This window comes from Hylobates moloch, unplaced genomic scaffold (genome assembly GCF_009828535.3).
Source record: "Hylobates moloch isolate HMO894 unplaced genomic scaffold, HMol_V3 SCAFFOLD_9, whole genome shotgun sequence".
NCBI lineage: Eukaryota > Metazoa > Chordata > Mammalia > Primates > Hylobatidae > Hylobates > Hylobates moloch.
Window position 1 is genome coordinate 7,961,003 of NW_026652284.1, and position 19,008 is coordinate 7,980,010.

General features: G+C 38.8%; 1 protein-coding gene across 4 annotated transcripts in view; it reads right to left on the bottom strand.

Moving 5' to 3' along the window:
• Positions 1–19,008, bottom strand: part of RERE (arginine-glutamic acid dipeptide repeats) — a 464,393-nt gene that overhangs the window by 270,871 nt on the left and 174,514 nt on the right. The gene's annotated exons all lie outside the window — the stretch shown is intronic.

Below are 19,008 nucleotides of genomic sequence, written 5' to 3' on the forward strand. Positions count from 1 at the left end.
AGATGATACTAAATTGCAAATATCTTTAGGCTAAAGGAAAACAGCCCTTTGGTTCTTTCTGATTATTTTTCTAATAATTTAAAGAATCTGATGAAGCCTAAATTATTTTCTTCAGAGTCCCTGAAGAAGAAGGGGAGGATTCCAAGGAATTATCCATATTCAGATGAAGACATTTAGATAAAAGAAACCGCTTGCTCAAGATCACACATCAAGATGAAATCTTGAGTATCTTATTCAGATAGATGCTCACATGTCTTCAAAAAAGAGAAATGTGCTACTGTATTTGTAATAAATATTTTGTGAGGAAATAAATGAAATACACAAAGATGACTAGCTTGAACATGCTACTACAATGACCTTCTCAACTAATCAAAAAGAGAAAGAAAACTAATCTCTTATAGACAATTTGCCATTACATTGTACCCTAAACACATTTTATCTTCTAATCGTAAACAAAACCAATGCCACTAATCAGAGATGGAATAAAGTAAACCAAACTGCATTTTCTTCAGGGAAGAAGGGTGCTTTCTTAAATTACATTTGACATGGCAGTGGTTGGAAAATAATTTTTGATGCTCTCAATGACTGGAGTGTAAAGTGTTTTGGAGTGTAAATGTTTTTTTTTGGCTGGTCTCCAATTCCTGGGCTCAAGCAATCCTCCCACCTCAGCCACCCAAAGTGTCAGGATTACAGGCATGAGCCACCATGCTTGGCCAAGGTTGCTTTTTAAAATGCCATGTTAAGACACTTAAATAAAAAGCAATGATTTTAAGGAAAGCAGTGGATATAGAGAGAGTTAACCTCCCCCTACCCCCATATCACAATCTGAGATCATCATAAAGCTTAGGTCAGGAAAGTCTACGTATTATTTACTGAAAAGTAAAGGCACAGTCAATCAAATCTAGGAAGAGTGACCATAATGCCTCATTCATTCATTCATTTTGCATAGACAGGGCCTCACTATGTTGCCCAGGCTAGTCTCAAACTCTTGGGCTCAAGCTATCCCCCTGCCTCGGCCTCCCAAAGTGCTGTGATTACATGCATAAACCACCATGGCCAGCCCATAATGCCACTCATTTTATACTTCCTCTGGAGCCTTCAGAATGAGTGTGTCTTAGAATAATTCAGATGCTTGACAACACAGGCAACTTCCTCTACTACCTCATTTGTCTTATGCGTTGAGAGCCAAGAAAAAGCACAGAAGTAGCAACTGGGAGTCATCACAAGCCCCAACAGACCAACTAAGATGATCATGAAGAAAGTCCTCACAAGTGAGTACATTCCAAGAAACTTTCTGCAGAACATCAGGATCTTTGTACCTACCCAAAGGCACTCCAGAAAAAGAAGAAATCTCAATGCCAACTATTTAGGCATTCAGAATTCCCCAACTGATTTCTCTACTCAAAGATGGACTCAACAGAGATTTAATCCCTGAATCCATGTAAAACAGTAGCTCAGGAATGAACTGTTGACTAAGATTTCCCTATCTTGTTCCAAGGTCCCAGATGTTAAATAACTCTGCTTCAGCATTCAGGCAACATCAACTTAACATGCTAATCATCTTAAGGGACAAGCAAGAGAATTCTTCCCACCACAGTAGATCATTCTTTCATACTCCTACCTTGGTATTCAAGTAAAAACAGTAAAGAAACTCAATTCCCTAGATAAAAACTGTAGCTCCAAATTACACAATTTTGGAACAACCCAAAGTTCTTAGTTTCCTGTGTTTCAGTCCCTGTTATACCCACTGCCAGCATTTCAGATCTCTAGTTATCAATTATTTACTCATCTTACTCAACTCAACATGCCCTCTCCTTTCTGTCGCTTCCTACATACCATATTTCATGACATTAACACCATCATAGCCTAGCTACTGACAGAGCAGGAGCATCACCATCTTGGAGAAGCACCACCATTTTAAAGTTCCCCTTGATCAAAAACCGCCTAAATCCAACCCAAAGGGCATCAGCCTAATGGCTAATGATATCGTGACCATAAACCACAAATGACATCTCCAACCAGAAACATTCCAATCCTAAGATAAACCCCTCTCTGACCACAGACATGCCAGCCCAGAGATAACCTCCCTTCTGGCTGGAGAGATGTCAACCCCAAAACATTCCAACCCCACAATAAACTTCTCCTCCACACAGAAACATTCCAAGCCTGTGATGAGCTCTCTTGCCCTAAACCCTTAAGTAATACTCTTAGTCTGTAATAAAGAGTGCTCCTGACCAAAATCAGCCAGAAGCCCCTCTCAGGTTTATTCTCCAAAATGAACCTGTCTTTGACTGTTAAGCCACTTTTCACATTTCTTTCCTCATTCTTTAACTCTTACAGCTACTACTCACTGGCTTCAGAACTAATAGGTCCCTTTCTAATTAATTGCTTCTACCTTCTTAAGGCTCAAGTGACAAAAAAACTTACTGCATTCAATGGTCTGGTCTCACCCCACACCCCATCTTCCCCTAGGCTGCATTCACTACAAGAAACCCCAACTCTGCTCCCAGTCTGCAAAACTCTTTCATCTTTCCTTCTACTAGCCCCTGAGCACACCAACCTTAGAATTAGCTATCAGTTCCACATGGAGTAACTTCTCATGGCTCCTCTGTAACTAAATGGCAACACCTCCCTTCTTTTACGTAACATTAACAATTTACATTCCTTGTCAAGTTATTTGGCAGTAAGGTGGTCTGCACTGTCCACTAACAATTACTATCAATCTTGTAGGCTCAGAGAAATGTACTCAATTCTACCTTCCCCGTACTCACCAAGGACGAATGTCTGCCATTAGTGTGGGGGTTAAAAAAAAATAAAAAATAAAAAATAAGGCCAAGCCAGGTGGATCACCTGAGGTCAGGAGTTCAAGACCAGCCTGGCCAACATAGTGAAACCCCAACTCCACTAAAAATACAAAAATTAGCTGGGTGTGGTGGCACACACCTGTAATCCCAGCTACTCAGGAGTTCGAGGCAGGAGGATTGCTTGAACCCAGGAGGCGGAGACAGCAGTAAGCCGAGATCACACTACTGCACTCCAGCCTGGGTGACTGTGAAACTGTCTCAAAAAAAAAAAAAAAAAAAAATCCTGAAATAAATGGGAGACGCTTGGAAAGCAAAGACTATGTATAATGTTTTTCTTTTTACACAAAGAAAAGTTTTATTTATATATACTTTAAATAATCCATAGGATCATTACTACACACCATCTTACTGAGACATAAAGCTTACTTATATACAAAAAAGCTTTCCAGAAAAAGGAAAAAGAACCTATGTTCTTTCATTTCCCACTGCAAAGTTACATTCAGGAAAAGGACTGCCTGTAAATACACTAGGATATAGCTCTGTTAGAGAAGGAAGGAAAGGAACATGCCGGTATGTCAAGAGCAGCCAAGCACATCTGTTTGCCTAAACACTTCTCAGCAGTTGTACTGGAGCTGCCTCACACACCTGGCCTGAGAAATGCTGCCATGAGGGATAAGCATGAGAGAGATCCTCAACTGGACATATGGAATTACCACTATTACTTTTCATTAGATTAAAAGCCACCTCTTTTTGTTTAAAAAAATGACCATGGCAACTCAAACTGATCCAAAGCTAAGAATTCATATCAGACAGTCCAATATACAAGGTTAATAATCTGTAAAATGGGTGAGTGCATCAAGTGATCTCTATTAGTACTTTGAAACGCATATATGAAAAAGAGAAGTTCACTGCAAAATTAAGTGACAAAACTTACAGTTTTGTAAGCCACTGGAGGATGGCTGTTAAAAAAAAAAACAAACTTTACATACATAGTCGTGAAACACAGAATGGCTAAGATTGGGGTAATAAGAACTAAAAATGTTTCACACTATGTAAAACTTGCCATAGGAATGGGGGAAAAAAATACATTGCTTTGACCTGATTTGTCAAATTCATTTTTAAAATCAAAGCATGACGACCTATTGTAGAGTCAAACTTTTCTTTATAATCCTCTGACAAATATTAGGATGATCCAACAAAAAATAAACACAATTTAGAATTCAAGTCTCGCAGAAAAAAATTCTACTTTCTATTACTCTTAAAAATATTCAAAACAAGGTTCAATTAAAGCCAAATTCTCATATAAAAAGTATTTCCCCTTGGCTCATTAATCAAGCAGCTATTTAAGAAAATAATTTATATAAATGTTTATAGCACAAAAATAAAGTGCTTTATTTGAAAAGGGAAAGATAAGAACGTAGCCAAGAGCAATGTTAAAATCTCAGTTGGAATATATGCCCAGTAATCTTTTAAAGCCAAAATGATTTGGCAAGATTTTCATGCAATTTATGAGTGCACAGGATGTCTGAAGCTGGTTATAAAATTGGTTTTAGTCAGTAGGATAAATGATTCTCAACCTGAAAATCTCCTGTGGCCCCCAAGCACTGCATGTACTTCTTTTTTTATTAGAAAGCTAGTAGTTCTGAAAGAACTGCACAAAGCTGATGAGATCCACTAAATGCATAATGCACATTTTCAGAATCACCCATATAAAAACATGTATTTACCAGAATTGAGCAAACGGTTTCTGCAGGGCAAGTATATATATTTTTTAAATCTTCAAATCAGCATGCCTGTAATGGGCCAGAAAAATGAGTGAGGCTATTACCATCAATATGAATTATTCCAAACAACACATGATAATTAATGTGTCTTTACTAGGGATGTCTAGAAATGAAACCATGGGTCTAGGTTGAGACGTACTCTCTTAACACCTAACCTCGGTCTGGGAATGGATCACAGGATTAAGTGACCTCAAATCCTTGTGAACAGAGAGCAACAAAATCCGTAATCTGGGCAATGATACTGAACAGAGGTATTTCTGGCTGTTTCTCACAACCTCAGCATAGCTTCATGTCCAAAGATCTATTGTGCCATCTGTAAACAACAGAGCATTTGCTAAGCTGGGGAAGGAAGTCAGCCAAAACATGAAGGCAGATTCTCAAGGCAAAGAAGGCCCTCTCTGCTTTTTCAACCCTCAGCAAATCAGCAAGTTGATGTAAATATAGCAAAAGCACAGTCCCCTCAAGGGTAAAAATCTCAGTCTGAAGCATTAGGCAGTTTGTCATTATGAAACACAAAGAACCTGTCAGCATCTTTTCTGACAGCCTCCTACAGAGCAGAGTGGACACTTAACCTCACCCACTAATTTAGCAAGCAGTGCCATACACGCCAGTACTAAAGCTGTGGTCACAACATATATAGGCAATGCTCAGCCACTGCTCCACCTCATAAAGAATTTTCCTATCAATGTGTTTCCGCCTATTATCTTTGAAATACCTTCTCATCCCTTTGCAAAGCATGGCAGTGCCACTCTGATATAATTTCCAATAGAAAACCCCATTGTAAAAAGCATGCATGAACAAAGACTTTCTCACAAAGAGATTTCTCGGAGACCAAGCTGGGTGGCACAGCGGTGAACATGGGAAGTTGACTCTCAGGACTGCACCGCTCTTCTGCTTTCTATTTCTCCTCTACGTGACTCCTCACCCTCAATGCTTGGAGGTAACGGTCAATGAGGTACAGTATGTTGGTCTAATATCGCAGAATAAAAAATCCACAAGTATCTCTCTACAATTAAAACAGATGTCCTCCATTTTCCAAGACGCACAAAGAGTGTATATGTTATGTGTGTGTGCATGCTGGAAACAACACTGAAATCCCGGTACCCAAATTCCAATCCAGAGTCTCTGGCATACTGCATGTCCTCCAACAAACCCTCTCAGTTCTAGTCTCCCAAACCATAAAACAGCCAAACCCATCACCATTCCTCAACTCTATATAAACAATGCACTGTTCTTCATAGTAAACACTCAAAAATTATATAAGGAACAAACAAACTGAACAGAGACATGGTTTAAAAAAAAAAAAAGAGAGAGAGAGATCCTAGCAAGAAAGTTGCTATGCTCTATCAATTTGAACAAAACAAATGCTGTATCCTAATACTTCTTTAGGAAATAACTTGATTGCCAGGTAACCTACTTTAGTTTTCTGCCAGAATCTTTTGCTGTGAGGGGTACTCATATTGACTGTAACACTGGAGAATTCAAAAGGGAAAAGGACTGCTGCTCGGGAAGCTCAGGTGACAGCATCACTGGAGCCCTGGAGTTCAAAGCTGCAGTGAGCTATGATCCAGCCACTGTACTCCAACCTGGGTGACAGAATGAGACCCTGTCACTCATTCATACATACATACGTACATACATACATACATGGAAAAGGAAACAAAAATTGGGAAAAGTGCACCTCCGTAAATGAAGCCTTCCCAGTCCTTACCCTTACTGTGTTTATCAACTGTTAGCAAAATCAGCTGCATCATCTTAAAGATTCTAAACTTGGTGGGAAAAGATCTAGGATAACATGTATCTTTGTTTCCCTCTTTTTTAAACATCATAATAATTACATTCCATGTATTGAAATGTCTATAGATTCCCAAGCAGTGCTACAAGGAAAGCCTACATGGGCTTTTGTGTGAACACAGAACACTAAATACTTCTAGCAAACATTCATCTGTCTTCATCCTCATTGCTAACAAGGACAGTTAAATTATGAGAAAAAACAAGTTGAGCGGAACAGGTCATAATAAACTAAAAGGGATTTTGTTGAAAATTCCTACATTTCTCTTTTCTCCTTTAGAGGTCAGGAAATCTCCCAATGTATTGAAAACTTAAAAACTGATCTCAGATAATTATCTTCCCAACTTTAAAAAATAATGCTGGGCCAGGCATGGTGGCACATGCCTGTAATTGCAGCACTTTGGGAGGCCAAGGCAGAGGACTGCCTGTGCCCTCGAGTTTCAGGTTACAGTGAGCTATGATTGTACCACCACTACACTCCAGCCTGGGTGACAGCATGAAACCTTGTCTCTTAAAAAAATGATAAAAAAAAAAAATAACAGTGATGTGGATGTTTTGGACTAACTGCTGCAGCATGACCCCCCCTTTCCAAATCAATCATATGCTACACAAACTTGTGAACTCTGTGGAACGAGAAAAAGCAAAATTATCCTGCCAGTAGCAGAAATCTTATTAGTTATACTGATATGCTAAATATTAGCCATGGTTGGACACTTATATTACCCAAGCAAAGAACACTGTAAACACTCTCATCTCCTTATTTTATTCTGAAAACATTCCTTAAATAGCACCCCTTGTCAGCTGTGTTGGTTGAGTCCCTATCGTGAAAGTGAATTTAGCCAATATAACACCCAAGTTGCAGTTAAGTGATGTGGATCTCTATACTAGTTTAAAACTTGTGTTCATATATAGCTTATGTGCCGTAAGAGAATAAAAGTAATCTAAGGGGGGAAATCTATTTTAAAATTCAGTGACAGCCATCTACCTATTGAAGTAGTGTTTGTGGCACCACAGACACAAAGGAAGAGAACTTCCAGGCTTCACTCGCTCTTTCTGCCCCCTTGATACTTCAGGGTACCTAATTTCCTAAAGCTTAAAAATGCAGGTGACAACTCTATCCTCAATTTAACGACTCATCCCCTCCCCCAAAAAAACTATGCTCTGAACCCTACTAAGTAGAGGATGATTACTAATGGAAATGCTGACAGATCCTTAACTTAATGATGAGAACTGATATATGGCTGAAATAATGTACATTCAAGAAATCAATGCAAAGAGTCCAAACACTTCTAGAACACTGTGCCCAGTATTTATACGAAAACATCATCAGTGGACAGGTAGGCTGGGTGAAAATTCTTCTCTCCCCGTATGGCTGACAATAAATTGCTCGTCTGATCTTCTGGTGTCACATCCTGCAGAGCAGATTTCAAGCAACACTGCTTGCTCCTTTTCAGAAAACAACGCATTAGGAGCCTGGGCTTTACAATAAATGATTCAACCAATTTACAGGGCTCACTGGAAATACACTGGACAATTCACAATGCTTGCGTTATAATTCTTATTTGGCAAATGATTTTATTATAAACTAGTATCACAGTGAATCCATTTTCTTTACAGGTTTTCTGCTACTGTTTAACAGACTGTCAGTATAATTTAGATTTCATCTATTTAAACTCATTCAAGCCTGGCTCCTGATTGTACAGCAAATGGAACATATTTCTATTCAAAGAAATTAATGACAGTTAATTGTAGTCTGCAGTTCTCAGTTTTGTAAATGCAACTGTTCCACAGCTCAAGCATCAAGCTGCAAAATTTCCCACACCAATTATTTTCCTGTACTTCACAGGCATCTTGTTTCTTGGAGGCCTTCCTTGTACGGCTAATGTACATATTCATTTAATATTCTTTCCCATTCAAATATTTACCTCCAACTTTCTAGAAAGTTAGGACTTAAAATACAACCAAAATGTCAGAAAATAAAAGTTTAATTACCATTCTGGAAAGATGTTCTACTAATACGGATTTAAGCTAGCAAAATTCAAGATTAAAAGACATTTTTAAAAACTTACTCTTGGATGATTTTCTTACATATTTCAAATCAGTTACAATGTCAACATTAAGTGAAATTTATTAAAAGTAGACTAAATATCCCATATGGATTTAAATATACAAACAAGGCACATGGCATATATTAATATATACTGAATTGCTTCTGAGATTGATATTCTGTTTAAGAGAAATTTACTTATGGCCAAGCTTAGTGGCTCACACTTATAATCCCAACACATTGGGAGGTGGAGGCAGGAGGATCACTTCAGGTCAGAAGTTCGAGACCGGCCTGAGCAACATAGTGAGACTCCACCTCTACAAAAAAAATTTTTAAATAGCTGGGCATGGTGGCAGGCACCTGTAGTCCCAGATGCTTAGGAGACTGAGGTGGGAGGATCACTCAAGCCCAGGAGGTTGAGGCTGCAGTGAGCTATAATAGCACCACTGCATGCCAGCCTGGGGAACAAAGCAAGATCCTGTCTCTTAAACACGAACATGCACACACACACACACACACACACACACAAATGTACTTCTGAGTGTTGTTTACTAAAAATCACAACAATCCCATGAGTGATTTTTCTTCTTGAGTGATTACTCTTTCATGGAAGAGGAAACATCCACACAGCTGTGTAAGACATGCTTAAAGCAGAAAAAGGCATGCAAAGATGCACCTTAAGAGAAACTGACTGGCTGGGCACGGTGGCTCCGGCCTATAATCCCGGCACTTTGGGAAGCTGAGGCAGGTGGATCGTGTGAGCCCAAGAGTTCAAGACCAACCTGGGCAACATGGCAAAACTCTGTCTCTACAAAAAAATACAAAAAAAAAATTACCCAGGTGTGATGGCGTGCACCTGTGGTCCCAGCTACTCAGGAGGCTGAGGTGGGAGGATCGCTTGACCACGGAAGGCAGAAGCTACAGTGAACAGAGATGGTGCCACTGCACTCCAGCCTGAGCAACAGAGTGAGACTCTGTCAAAGAAAGAAAAGAGGAAGAGAAATGAACTTATCAAATCAACACCCAAATAGTAATAAGGTAAGGACCCAGAATTTGCTGCCCAAACTATAACCACCAGGGTCACAGAATGACAGATGAGAAGTAAAGGAAAAACAGAGACATCCTTTTCATTCAGCAAGCAAAGCCTGCTCACCTGGCTTTGTTTCTCCTCTCCTATAGACACATTCAATCAAGACCAAGCCATGCCCATCCTCACGCTGCTGCTACTACAACTGCTCTTCCCCAACCAGGTCCTATCACAATCCTGCCCAACCTTCAGGACCCAAATGCCACCAACTTACAACCTGTTCTATTCAGTTATCTGCCCACTCACTGCCTATTACTAACATATCACTTCCCTGAATGAGAGTAATTTCTCCCCACAAAATGAAGGATCAAGGGCTAAAATCCTTTCTACTTTTTTTATCTTGCAGTACCATACCACTACAAAACATCTTCCACAAAGTTGCAGGCACAGAAGACTGTGCTCTTATTTTATTGGCTGATTGATAAAATGCTACTAATACTATAGTTGACATCTAATACACCCCACTACATTCTACTAGCTTACTTGAAATCTATTACAGTGTCAGTAGGCTTCAAATTTGTTTGCTTTAGTTTATATAAACTTGAAAGGGCAAATGAAACCTGTTTCCTGACTCTTGAAATCTACCCATACCTACTCCTTCTCTCCCTTAAATCGTTCTTGTTTTCATTCAGGTTTTTATTGTCGTTGCTGTTGTTTGGGCAGGTCTTACTTCTTCTAACTGAAGCCAAAGAATAAATATTTATTTATTTATTTATTTATTTAGAGACAGAGTCTCGCTCTGTCACCCAGGCTGGAATGCAGTGGCGCAATCTCAGCTCACTGCAAGCTCCGCCTCCCAGGTTCAAGCCATTCTCCTACCTCAGCCTCACGAGTAGCTGGGACTAGAGGCGCCCGCCACCACACCCGGCTAATTTTTTGTATTTTTAGTAGAGACGGGGGTCTCACCATGTTAGCCAGGATGGTCTTGATCTCCTGACCTTGTGGATCCACCCGCCTCGGCCTCTCAGAGTGCTGGGATTAGAGGCGTAAGCCACCGCGCCCAGCCTGAATAAAGATACTTTAAGAATAATTTAAAACATCAAGACACTTTCCTATGACAATAAATACTGAGACCTCATTTTTCCATTAAAGATCTTCAGCAGGCCAGGCGCGGTGACTCACGCTTGTAATCCCAGCACTTTGGGAGGCCGAGGCGGGTGGATCACGAGGTCAGGAGATCGAGACCACAGTGAAACCCCATCTCTACTAAAAATACAAAAAAACTTAGCCGGGCGTGGTGGCGGGCGCCTGTAGTCCCAGCTACTCGAAGAGGCTGAGGCAGGAGAATGGCGCGACCCGGCAGGCGGAGCTTGCAGTGAGCCGAGATTGCACCACTGCACTCCAGTCTGGGCGACAGAGCAAGACTCCGTCTCAAAAAAAAAAAAAATCTTCAGCCCACTGTTAATTACAAATATCATTTTACAAATATTCAACAGATATTTTGAAAAAATAATTCCACCTACACAATAATTTCCAATCATTTATCTCCTTATGATTGCAATCATGCATCTCCTTATGATATAGTGATTTTGCTTTATGAAATATACAATATACTCAGGATAAAAAGAATTCTATGGGTGTAAGGGATTTTGTCCGGTAATCTGCTGTCCACCTGTCACTTTCATAGTCAAAATTAGCACAGATTTCAGCAAGGTCATAGTATCAAAGTATCTAAAGTATCTAAATGCTTCCTGATTCCTAATATGAGAAGAGAGTTTCTGTTTATTGTTGAAGCCATAAGAGGCTCTGGATGCTTTCTATATGAAACCGTATTCACAACAGACTTCATTCAACAAATGAGTGCAGCTGCTCTAGGCCAATGTAACACTTAATGAGAGTGTTGCTTTAGCATGCTCCTTTTGTAATTTGTACCTTGGAAAAATTATGTTTTGAACATCTGCTAAGACAAAATGTATGAGAACTTTGGGAGGAAAAACTAAGACTTCCCCATTCTAAACAAAGTATACGAAAGACCCTTTGTCTTATAGGCAAGTCTTGTCAAGGTTACATTAAAAATAAAGAATATGAAAGATTCTATAAGGAAAAGAATCATAATCTCATAAGAACATTCACACACAAACTGATTGGGCACCACTAACGTGCCATGTAAGTGCTGGAGATGCCAAGGCGAAAGAAACACTGTCCTTCCTTTGACAAGTTCACAATCTAATATAAGAGGTAGACATGGAAACAACTGTATGTCTTCAATAATTTTATTTATTTATTTATTTTTTTAAGACAGAGTTTCGCTCTTGTTGCCCAGGCTGGAGTGCAATGGCACGATCTCACCTCACTGCAACCTCCGCCTCCCAGGTTCAAGTGATTCTTGTGCCTCAGTCTCCCAAGTAGCTGGGAACGCAGGCATGCACCACAACACCCGGCTAATTTTGTATTTTTAGTAGAGACGGGGTTTCACCTTGTTTGTCAGGCAGGTCTTGAACTCCCAGCCTCAGGTGATCTGCCCACCTCAGCCTCCCAAAGTGCTGGGATTAAAGGCGTGAGCCACCGCACCCAGCCGTCTTCAACAATTTTAATTGTTACTTATTTTTTTGTCTCTGAAACAGGGACTGCTAGCTGGGCCCAATATTTATTCTCCCCTTCTTCCTTATTAAGAAGCCTGGGCATGGTGGCACATACCTGTAGTCCCAGCTACTCAGGAGGCTGAGGTGGGAGGATCACTTGAGCCTAGGAGTACAAACCTGCAGTGAGCTATGAGGACCACTGCACTCCAGCCTGGGCAACAGTGTGAATCCTCATCTCAGAAACAAAGAAGCAATAATAATAATAACAATAATAATATTAAATAAAATATAAAAAAATAAAAAACATAACATCTGGTACTCAGCTGGACCATGGCCCCTCAGAATAAAGACATTTCCCAGCCTCTCTAACAGCTAACTCGGTCATGCAACAAAGTCCTAGCCATGAAATATAAGCAGACCTATAATATTTCAACTTCTGGAAACTGAATCCTAAAAAGTGGAAGACTTGCTCTTCTTACTCTTCCTAGCAGTCTGAAGGCAAATGTGTGGGCTGGAGGTGGAGCAGGAGATGGAGCGTGGGAGAACAAAGAGAATGGAGGCCACATACAATGGAGTAACAGAAGCTTTGCCTGTAGCTCAACAACCAAGCCAAGAATCCACATCTCCTGATTCACAATTCAGTATTTTCGGCCACTATACTCAAATATTTTTATAAATTATTTTTAAATCAGGCAAAATATTTAAATTTCATCCATTAAATTTAAATTTCTAGATGCCCTAGTGGCATCCAGAACACACATTTTGGGGAAAATATTCTAATTTTTTTAAACAGAAAAAGCTAGGAACAGATGATGCATTAAAAAGTAGAACACAGAGCTCTTAATTTAGAATGATCAAAATAGGTTGATTAAACTATTACCTTCTGCTAGGATTATGAATCAACCCCTAGCGGCAGAGAAAGTCACAACTTTCTCCCCTAAGAGACTTTACAGTGAAGTCAAGTTCCTAGCATGACTCTACTATAAGGTTGCACAAGTAGGAATAAGCGATGTTAACTTCTCCTGCAGACTGCCTGGCATTCTTTGTGAGGGCAGGTGGATGGTGTCTGCTGGCACTACTCAGTCTCCCCTCTTTCTTACTCCACTTCTGTACAGGTTTGATCAGGACTTGAGGGAGAATACATGACTGCTTCTTCCACAAAAATATAGGGACTACTGATAAACAAATTTTCTAGAACAGTGTATTATTTATAAAAGTTAAAGCTGACCAAAATCATACTATCCTAAATTCTCAGATTATATCCATATTTTACTTCATACTAGAAGGACGATATCCTCTGTGATGCCACAGCTCTAACTCCTTTCCACACCCTTAACCCGGGGACCAAAAGAAGAGCACAAAAATGTGTCTGATCCACTCATGATGGCAAAGATTTACCCTTCAAAGATTATACAAAGTCTCCTGTTCTATTGACACAACACTTCTCCAATTTCTCTTTTTTGTTGACATTAAATTTACATAAGGACATTTCTTCAATTTCAAAACTACAGATTCAGTCATTTTCATAGGCCAAAGCCCTACAATACACCAGGGCTGGTTAGAAAGAAGTGTAATGGAAATACATTTAAAATCTTTAAATGTCCAGACATACTAACTCAGTAACTCCATTCCCTAGGAAAGTGAGCTGAAATAAATTTATCACTGCTGTTTAGAACGGAGAATATTTGGAAAACATCAAGTCCAACAACACAGAACTAGTTAAACTGTGGCATATAGCTATTAGTGTGTGAGCATCTCATATTTTTTTGTGCCATGGATGACTTTAGCATTCTATATACCTGTTCTCAAATAAATTTTTTAATGTACGAAAGCAACATATATTGAAATACTTATCATAATATAAAAAAACTTGTAATTAATAATATGTGTACTTTTTTGTTGATTCATTAAATAACAGGATTTACTAGAGGTCATTCCCTTAATAACCTCCATACTTTCAAAGTAATGCGGAATATAAACATTATTTTGAGATTTTTTTCCATGTGATGTGATAGGAGAATACCTATAATTTATACTGATGTCATAGGCACTGCCAGTATTGCTGTGTTTATCATCTAGCTTCATAAATGAAGTGAATGCTGAATGTCATTTGAAATTTGATGAACTGGTAAAAATAAAGATGCAATTTTTTCCTCATCCAAGTTCACAATCCCTTAAATTCTCCTTGGTTGGCCATATACCCCAGGTTATGAATCTCAGCATGAATGGCATACAAAGCAGTCAGAACAGTTCAGATTTACAATTGCTGGCATGGAAGTAAATTCAGGACATGTTAAGAACCACATTACGAAACTGCGAATAGCTTAACTCCAGATATGTTCACTAAGAAAACCTGACCATACAACAAATGTTAACAGTGGTTAAGTAGTTTCTATTTTAACTTTTACTTGTCCACATTTTTCAATTGTATTCCTTGAAAATGTATAATTTGTTCACCAAAAAGGGAAAATGCAGGAGGAAACTTACAGAAATTTTTTTTTTTTTTTTGAGATGGAGTCTCGCTCTGTCGCCTAGGCTGGAGTGCAGTGGCGCGATGCTCCGCCTCCTGGGTTCATGCCATTCTCTTGCCTCAGCCTCCTGAGTAGCTGGGACTACAGGCACCCGCCACCACGCCCGGCTAATTTTTTGTATTTTTAGTAGAGGCAGGGCTTCACCACGTTGGCCAGGATGGTCTCAATCTCCTGACCTCGTTATCTGCCCGTCTCAGCCTCCCAAAGTGCTGGGATTACAGGCGTGAGCCACCGCGCCTGGCCAAGAAAAATTTTTGAAGTCTATAGCCAAATATTATAAATGTACTCAAAGGGCAAAAGAAGAAGCACTAAGTAAATTCAGGGGAGAGAACATAAAAATGGACCACCCTTAATCATTACAGAAGCTAAGTTAGAGAAACAACACTGAAAAGGGTGTTGGAAATCCATATGTTCATATATCAGATGCCACAGCACTTAGAATCCTGACAACTGGGAGATAATAGAAGTAAAACATGACAAAACTGATCGTCTCTACAACAGCCAGCCTCCACCAATCCTGACCTAAATGCCAACTGCAATCTTTAAAAAGCTTACACTCCATGATGCCAAATATCTAGTTTGGGGATAGCTGCTGCAGACTTCAAAATCATTCTGTTTTATAACCCTGAAAGATAGCTCCGAGTTCTTCTCCATCCAAATATCTTCCAGCCAGTCCAGAGAATAAACTGGAAATCAAGTCTTCATTGTCTAGTTAGAAACTGAGTTATATAACTCCTTGCAAGGAAGAAATATCATCTCCCCAAGTCTGAGTGCTAACAGAGTAATTATCAAATGCACACTTCAAAACCTTATGTGTACTTTTATGCTGTGAAATGGTGGTAATTAAACCACTACTTTTCAGTTAAACTGTTCCTAAGGATGTAAAAATACAGCATACCAGGTGAGACCTTTTTGTGACATTTCCTTTACCTCTACTAAAAAGGAAAAATTGTAATTATACACAGTATTACTAACATTGCCACAATCAATTTGGTAACTGCACAGTAGCTATGCTTTATAATACCAGCACAATGGGATGGCCAGGACAAGGAAAGTCTAAAAACTAAATACTGTCTAATAATAATGATAGCCTGCTTTAGAGCCAAGTTATACAGAGCTTTACAAATAGAGCCCAAATTAAAATGTCAATGAAAAAATTAAGAATAAAAAGCACAGCTAGGCATGGTGATATGCACCTGTGATCCCAGCTACTTGAGAGGCTGAAGTGGGAGGACTGCTTGAGCCTGGGAGGTAGAGGGTACAGTGAGCCAGAAACTGCGCCATTGTACTCCAACCTGGGTGACAGAGTAAGACCCTGCCTCAGGAAAAAAAAAAAAAAGGAATAAAAAACAACATATGGAAATTATGTTAAAAATCTGTATCATAAACTCACTCAACTTTCCCTTTCTGAAAGAGACGTATAACTATAATCAAAGCTCCCCTCCCATCTTTTTTTTTTTTTTAAACTATATGAATCTCTACTGATCAGTCTACAGTGAGACACTAACACTCCATCTGTCAAGTATCAACATCTGTCCAACACACAAAGAAAGCCAGAACAATGCCTGCAGCCTTCAAAGGCATATAAAACTGTACCTTTGCCTTTTAAAGTTTGGTTTATCATTTTACACATTACACTATCACACTGTACATAATTGAAAAGGCATTCCTTGCAAACATAACCGAATAGGGAAATCTAGAGGTGTAAGTCAGAAAACACATTTAGGGGTTAAATGAGTGAACAGTGGTGGAGTATCTTTCATACGTAACATATACTATGCTGCCTAATTAGCTTAAGTACATTTTTAATGGTGAAATAATGAAAAAGATTTAAAGGTACTGGATATTTAATGCATATATAACGACCAATAGTCATTATGTATGAATTCAACAGACTTGGTAAAGTGACTAGAAATTTATCCATTTCCAGGCATTTAAGCATTCACTTAAAAGAATGAAGCAACTAACTTATCTTCTCCCATCTATCTCTGGTACTTACAATATGCATTATAAAACTCAGACTAATACTAAGGACGGAGTAAAATAGTGACGCGTTTATCCTCACTTTTTCTAGTATTTAGGATATTCACATAGCTCTAAAGTAAAATTCATGCACAGCCATCTATTCTGCAGTATTTAAAACTTTTCAAAACAACAAATCATTCTTGTCCACATACATTTTAAAGTAATTTAACAAACAAAATACACTGCTCCATCTTCAAATTCATAGACAATATTTTTAATTTTGGAAAGTCTGGTTTTCTCAGCTGGTGAAGCTGTCGGAATAAATAGAAGGCAATATCTGGAAAGATGACAAACACATGGGTCAATGTCAAATACAAGCCAATCTCTGTCAAGAAAAGAGCCAAATTCCTGCATTTCCATTTAAATTACGTTATCCAACTCAAATACCACCATGCCACTTCAAATGAAAATTGTTTCCTTTTAAACAGAGCTTTTTACAAAACTGATAGAGTATAACAGATTAAACAACTCTTTCAGCAATTTTCTTAGCTACTACAAAGTAAGGCATCAATGTATAATTATATAATAAGGGGAACATTTAACAATTAATTGAGCCAGCTAAAGCTAAATCTCCAGAGCTTAGGAGTTCAAATGCTTGCTCACTAAGAAAAAACGACAGAGGATTTTAATATAACTGCAGGAAATCTCAGTCCAATTAGATTCTAGGTAAATATAAATCTTGTTGCACTGTGATTGGAACTCTGTCACAGTCCTCCAGACTGATTCTAGCATCTGGCTTGGAGAGTCAAACCAAAGAACTCCTTGCCCCACTGTTTCTCTCCACATATTACTGAATTAATCAAGTACCTTCAGGTTCTGTGCTGAACAAAGGTCTTCTGAAGGCTGTCAGCTTGCTTTTACAACCAACCAATAAGACTCACAGAACATATCACACAACTGTGAGGCAGTAACATCTCTGAAAATATTCATGATTTATCCTAGTTTATAATGGCGACACCTTAACTAATTCACTGTCTTTCCTCATTCAGAATTAGATCATGTGAGGCCAGGAGCCATCCCCTTTTGGAGTTTTGATAATGGAGACTTAACAACTATCTTTCAAACCAAGGAGGATTAAAAATTAAGTAATCAAATTAACTAGGGTGGCAGTTCACTTCCTTAACTTAATATGCATCTTTTATCCCAGTGAAGATGTAGAAAACTGCAGAAGGATTTAACAGAATCAAAAGTATCGTATTAACATTTTGGGGGTCAAAAAAATCAGGGTATATTTTATATTTTAAATCATTTTATAGTTGAAAGAACTTGGTCTGTTAGAAACTGGCCTTCTAATCCCAATGTAAAACAGTAATACTTAACAAGGATTTTAATATAGGACTGGCCCTTTCTGAGTTCTGCACCTATGTGCTTGTGTATATACTTATTTAATCCCCATCACAATTCTGGAGGTAGGTACTCTTATCCCCATTTTATTGATGAAAAGACAAAGGCACAGAGGCTGTCCTCTACTCCACGTTAACCCACCAAAAGTGGGGTACTGGATCATGCTGTCCTTTCTCCCTCTGTGTAACTGATTCACATTTGTGGTCAAGACGAAACCTAAGGAAGTTTATGCACAACACTGAAACATCTAAGAGAATTGTTTAGGGTTGTTTCATTTGTAAGTCTAATTAACTTATAAGAAGAGTTAAGTACTTGAGGTTTGTGTTAATAGACTTTTTAAAAATAGAAACCAAATATTAAATTAGCAAAGGCAAGCTTAAATGTTGAAGATATTAACAAGTTTATAAACAAGACTAATTCGTAATTCAAAATCCCTTAAAAGGGATTAAAATGTTTAACTTATAAATGAGATTTATAAGCTGAAATTTTTAAAAAGTAGAACGGTGTCCTTCAATTTGCAACTTTAACAAATTGAATATCAATTTTTTTAAACCTAGGTAAACTTTCTGGACAGTCATTTCTGCATATAAATATCAATCTTAAGGACTCTTCCCAAAAAGTCCTCCCATCAACTGCTCTGTGCACGTGTCTCCTACTCAACTGCTAAAGGAAGCACAGCTGAGACAATGCTACCCAAGAGAGGTACCTAGAGCTAAGCACTCAAATCTAGCAGCTAACTCTGCCTATGCTAATAGGCATCTAGGGAATGAGTAAGTGCCTAGAATGTGCTAGACACTTTTCCAAGTACCTGGGATACATCGGGGAAAAGATCCCTGTCCTGCTGGAACCAACCAGCATGGAAAAAGACACACAACAGAAATGGAAATGGAAGACGCCATGAGAGTGACTGACTGTGAAAGGTGGGGGGATCCAAGAATTGAAAATCCTAGTGGGCTCAAACAATTTCTGGATCAATTGGCCCCAGGAAGGTGGAAAGTTAAGAGGTAGAAGAGTGGAATCCATGAGTAGATCATCACCAGGCTGCATTCCTGAATCTGATCATTAATTGCTCA